The sequence below is a fragment of the Columba livia genome, chromosome 2 (assembly GCF_036013475.1).
Source record: "Columba livia isolate bColLiv1 breed racing homer chromosome 2, bColLiv1.pat.W.v2, whole genome shotgun sequence".
Classification (NCBI taxonomy): Eukaryota; Metazoa; Chordata; class Aves; order Columbiformes; family Columbidae; genus Columba; species Columba livia.
In genome coordinates this window covers 67841356-67847355 of record NC_088603.1, presented here as the reverse complement: position 1 = coordinate 67847355, position 6000 = coordinate 67841356, and the positions used below count along the sequence as shown (strand labels likewise).

At 45.5% G+C, this 6000-nt stretch overlaps 1 long non-coding RNA gene across 2 annotated transcripts in view; it reads left to right on the top strand.

Annotated features, from left to right (window-relative positions):
* The first annotated feature begins 653 nt into the window (after positions 1-653).
* The window catches only part of LOC110366252 (uncharacterized), a 193404-nt gene continuing 188057 nt past the window's right edge, over positions 654-6000 (top strand). For both annotated transcript variants that reach the window (XR_010470244.1, XR_002426471.2), the window contains exons 1-2: positions 654-905; positions 2094-2369. This is a non-coding gene — a long non-coding RNA (uncharacterized LOC110366252). The remainder of the gene's footprint in view (positions 906-2093; positions 2370-6000) is intronic.

Genomic DNA, 6000 nt, shown 5'->3' with positions numbered 1-6000 from the left:
TTCATCTGTTTAGAGAATTTTCCTTTGCTCCCTCTCCCCCTCCTTTTTTCTTTTCTTTTCAGAAGCTAGTAATTAGACCAATAATGTGGAGACTTTGTTACTGCAACTCATTAAATTTGGCAATGCTCACTTGGACCTTTGAGTGCTGGTGGTGTCAAGTTGACCTGAAATGCAGGGATTCCATCTGTCGGGAATTACTGATGAAATGGAAATTAAATATAAATAGAAATATATATATATATATTTAACTCATTACTTGTGCTGGATTGACAGTACTGCAAGCACTCTCATTTTCTGTTCATCGACAGACTAATAAACCTTCCCCTGGGCTCCCTTCTGCATGTGGAGGGACCGGCAGCAGGGATGAGAGGAGAATCAGATGCCGCAGGGATTTAATTTTTGTTCTGTCTGTAGGGTACACTGATGAGAGTGTCAGTTTGGGCTGGGGTGAAGTGAATAGCTGGGCTAACAGGGACAACTGATGCTGTGTGGATAACCAGACAGCTCTGAGTTGATGCTGGCCTTTGGCTGTTATTGCCTCTTGTTGAACTGGTGGCTGAGAAATGGATCTCTGTCCTATTTCCCAGCAGTATCCAATCACAAACAGGAGAATTCATGGAAATTTGTTCAACACGGCTTAAAATTGTCTTCTTTTCTAGCAGAAAGTGGAGGGAGGACAGAAGCCATGTACTGTGCCAGATGGAGGCAGAGGTAACTACCCCTGATGTTCAATGGGGGTCAATGGGGAAGCGGCACCTGGGAAGCCATGAAGAGGAGGTGAGGAGCACAGGATCTCTCAGTCCTGGATTACTCTGCCAGACTAACACTGTGGTGCCAAAACATCATTCACTGGTGATGCCTCACATAGGCATGCTGTTGAGATGTGCCATCCCATTTCTGGCCGGGTGAGTTGTTGTTGCAGCAGGGAAGGTGTAACAGGGAAACTTTAGTACATGTGGACTCCCACAGATGTCAGGTTAATTTGGGATCTCAGTATTAAGCCCCTCACCTGCATTCTCAGCAAGTGCCAGGCCTCAGGGATGTGGAGCATGAACCCTATGTGTTGGCGTGTGTTGGCCTGAGGCCTTCTCCCTTCTCCTCCTGACAGCTCAAAATTAAAAGCCTGTACCAACAGCTTCCATTCTAGCACCACCAGTAACTTGTTATGGCAAGAGGATTCTGAGGAAAACAAAGGAAAAAAACCCCAAAACTCTGAAAGGAAAGAGAAATGGCTGAGAGCTGGGGTCCAAGGCTGTCCAATCTGCCCCTGAACCAGCTGGCAGCAGATGGGCTGCTGGGAGACAATGTGAGCACAAAGCCACCAAATTCTAGGGTTCCTGTAAAACATCTTATTTTCAGACAGCGTCCTCTTGCCATGTCTTTCGCAGACTTGGTCATTTTGCCCATCAGCCAAATAGGGTCTTCCTCTCCCACAAAGAGAGCTCTCTGGACAGTTCGCCCCTTAAATACAGAGTTGCAAGGTTTGCCAAAATGTGTCTTTAAATCCCATGTCTTCAGACACTTGTTGTTACATCAAATCCCTGCTGACTATCTGGGCCTAGATCCACCTTTAGGAACAGGAATTACTGGATCCGTGCGTAGGGAGGCACAAGAGAGCAGATGAAATGCCTAAATATTTAATAATAAAGATTGTTCACACATATCCAGCTTAATGTTACTGGCCAAGGAAAGCTGGATGTTTCACATCAGGTTAGCAGGATATTGCAATATTTTGGCTGCTTATCTGAAGTGGAATGAATGGAACTGCCAAAGCTTTTGAAGTTCACTCATGAGATAATATTTTATTAATTTTCTGAGCTGAGGGCACTTTAGCATCTCCTGTGAGTCTTCTGAATATTAAATGCATGTAGCTCTATAGGCAGGACTCTTTCAACATTCGCTCATTCACTGTTTAAAAGCGTCCACTTCCCATAAATTGAGAGCAGTCTCCTTGGTTTTCAGAGAATTATCTTCCCTCCAATAAATTAGCAAGTATATCAATTTCCTACTTATGTCCAATTCAAAGTAGGAGCTGCTTAAGCACAAGGGAAGATGCAGTCTGTGTTTGTCTTGTTTGTCTGTCTGGTTCACAGAAAATGCAGTTTAAGTCAGAATGAGCTACTGTACTGCAACTCCAGCTGCAAAAATAATTTTATTTTATGAAAGCACCCAGTCTTTTAGTCCTGCCCCGAGCTCCCCTGGCCTTCAGCTGGAGTGGCACCAGCAGGACCAGCCAGCCTAGTCACCCGCCAGCTCTCACGTCTGCTAAGCCAAGACCTGGCTCCTCCAGCTCAGACGCAGCAGCAAGACAGCTGCCCACCTAGCTGTATCTCCCTGGAAGAGCAGGCTTGCTCCCAACATGACAACAGGTACCTAGGGGATGATTTCGATCTTTGGGTGCATCTTTTTAATGTTGAAAAGCATTAACTCAGATAGTGGAGACAGTGAGTTCTCGTCAGCCATGGCTTCCTACCTCCAGCCACAGCTGGGTGAGAGCAAGGGACCTTGGGAGACCGTGTGCCAGCCAGAAAAGTGCTTGCTGTGCTAGACTCAGAAAACCCTCTCAAGTGTGCAGGGCAAGGCAGAGCTTCCAGCATGGACTTCTACATCAAAAAGGACAGGCAGTTCCTAGATCTAATGTCTGGCGCTTTATAAATAGGATTAGATGACAGGGAAAACTAAAAAGCATACCAAAAAAAGAAATCAAATGACAGCCTTTGTCCAAAAATATGCTAGTTACATTGTTTCTTTTCCTAAAAAAGGAAAAAAAAAAAAAGAAAAAGATGCTTTTTCTGCATTAAGCTTGTCATAACCGGATGATTATAGTAACACCACGAAAAGAGCCAGCCAGGATGTGACACTTTAGCTTTCAAAATAGCTCTTCCTAAAATAAACCCTTCCCTCACAGACTGCTACTGTGATACTTATGGGAAAATGTGAACAGACCGCTCGTTCTCCCATCTTTCCTTGGAGACTGAAGAACTTTCTGTCAGTTTATCTGCTCTAAACTCCTGTCCCTCAGACAGGGAGGCCAAAACCGCAGGAAAATGATGGGAGTGTAATTTAATATGTTTCACAAATTTGCCTTAATGGCACTTTGGAAGCCTTCTGATTTAATTAGATTTACTCTGTACCCACAGAGAATAAACACATATACCTTGCCATTTACATAAAGATCATGCTATTTGCAAAGAATCTGCAACGCAAAGCAGGGCTGATGCGAACCCTGTGGCAGTGAGGCAGCACACCAGCCCCGTGGCCTCGAGCACTTGCCGTCTGTGAGCACTCGCATCCTGAAGTGCAAAACGGGATTGCATGTGCTGTGGCCGTCTGTCCTCTTTGGGTGCCACAGAGGCTGTGTTGCCCACCTGCACCACGTTGTGCTGCTCATCCTTCCTCCAGTGCAGAGCTTACTCCTTCTTTTTTCAGCATGCCCTAAACACACACCAAGCAAAATCAGCTGGCCTGTTAAAATATTCCCCCTAGAGCAGGAGCCGTAGCTTCTCGGGCCAGCACGGCTGGACCAGGAGGAAGCTGTGGTTCCCACAGCCTCAGATGCATAGAGCTCGTGCTGACTTTCCACGCTGAGGGGAACACCAGGCAAATGACTGATCTGCTGGGCCACATGCATGTGACACCTTACGCAGCATGCCTGGTATCGCTGAAACCTTTATTTCCATAATTCAATCTTTTTTATAAATTTTCAGATGCTTTCCCCCATCTCAGCAGTAAAGGGGAAGTAGCAATAGCTGCATTCCCACGTGTGCTGTGTGGGAGCTCAGCTTAAGCAAGAAGGATGTGTGTCCCCATGTGGTGGGGACATTCCAGTTCAGATCAGAAAAACGTGCCTTCTGCACAGTTGTTTTCCAGTGCTGTGAGTTCCTCAAATGAAGCCAGCAAAGAGCATAGGTTGGTCAGGTTCTAACAATGTTTACTTGATCTTCCACTAATAAAGTTTATTGACTTGAGTAAATTATTACACCAGCTACTTCCCTCATGGTATCACTTTCAGGGAGCTCAAGGGCCATTTTCCAGTTCTCTCCTATTGTCTCAGTAGGCGGTTTCTCACTCCAATATCCATCACATCCTTGCAAAATGAAATGTATCACCACTGCAGGTTTGTCACGTTTGCCTTCTCCTAGCAGATTTTGGACAGGTTCATTGTTAGCTACAGATTTAACACTCAAACCAAGTAGCTGGGCATGTTGTAACATGGAGCTTCTTGAAAGGAGGGGTAAAACAAAGCTGGTAATAGACTAAAATAACAGAGACAAGGTTTCTACTTGGGTTCGACTGGCTTTCTGCTCACTGATTCAAGTAGTAGGGGTTTTTTTTGTTTGTTTTTAATCAGGAAATAAATCTGGTGATCTCTAAACAAGGGAAGTTCAGGTTTCAAGTGACTCCCTACAGACTGACCCATCACGAGTTATGTCGTAAAATCCATAGAAACAGAGCGCACTTGTGCCAGGCAGCAGAGCAGAACATCCTGAACGGGACACTTGCAGTTTGGGGTAAGCTTCCATATCTGATGAGATGATATGGCTTTATGTTCCCATGAGTGCTTTGTCTTACCAGGGCAGGAGAGGAGATTCCTCTTTTCTCTTCCATGTACCAGAAAAAAAAAAAAAAAAAAAAAAAAAGGCGCCTCATTTTCCAGTGGTTTAGCATGGTAGGTGTCCTGAATGTATGATTACATTTATTACAAAAGGAAGTGTTCACCTACACAAGGGTTTTGGCTTGCTCTTTTAGCCTGCACCACTCTTCCCTCCTCAACCCTCTGCTGTGCAGCCGTGGCTGCAGCATTCAGCTTGGCATTTGGAAACCAGGCTCGGCTGGCCATTCGCTCCCCTGCCACGTGCCTGGATTCTCCAGAGTCCTCTGGGTCCTTGTCCTTCTCAAAAGATGGTGGGACACTTCTCTGCTGCTCTGCATGTCAAAGCCGGCCTAGAGGGTAAATGTCAGGTTGATCCTGGGCTAAGGGGTGTCAGGCATGGCATGCAATCTGTGGCAGGGAGACAGTTAACATCCTCCCCCTCTGCAGGGAGAGGTTGCAGCTGCATATCCAGCCTGCCAAACTGAAAGGGGATCCAGCCCTGAGGGAAATGTGTCTGGAGTTATTTAATCCCAAAAGGATTATAAAGAGAGTACGCTCTAGGGAATCTCTCAAGCCCTATCCCTGTTAAAGAAAAACAAAGCCAAACCCCCAAACCAACAACCCCTTCCTCCCTGCTGATTTGTAGCAGTTGATACCCCTGAGCTTTCACCCAAAAACGTTGAAAAGGAGAGTGGGGATGTGGTCAAACCATTTTTACCATGCTCTCCTCTTGGTTCACCAGCCCCTGTTGAGGCAGTTGTTGCTGCTCCTCTGGAAACCTTCTTCTGCTTTGGCTTCCGTGGTGCTATCATTTCCTGCCTCTCCTCTTACTGCTTTAATCTCCTTCAGCATGTCCTCTAGAGGACCTTCTTATCTCCCTCCAGCTTTTGTGTGGGTTTCATCGGGTTGAGTCTTTTATCCCCATCTTTTCCTTCTCTTTATCTTATCCCTGGTTAATCTCAGCCATGCTCCCTACTTTGCCTGTTCATCTGTTCTCTCTTTGACTTGTGTTTAGACTGTAAACTACTTCAGATAGGACCTGTCTTTTCATTTTATACTTTTACAGTACCTCCAGGAGCATGAAATCACAGACTGGATTTAAGTCATTGAACAGAATAAAAACATTAAAAGAAAGCTAGTCTGAAAGGTTGCATGGAAATATCTTTCTCATTTTTGGCAGCAATCAAAGGCAGTGAAGCTTTCATTCGTATAAACATGCGAGCACCATTCTCCCACACAGCGCAGCAGGATTGAGCAAAACCACCGGTTCACACCTGAGCAAATCAGCCATTGCCTCGCCAACAGCAGACATCAGTTTATTGATGAGGAGGAAGAACAGGTTCTGTTCCTTTCATGAGTAGCACCAAGAAGTCCTGGTTACCCTGGCTACATGGGATATCAGTGTG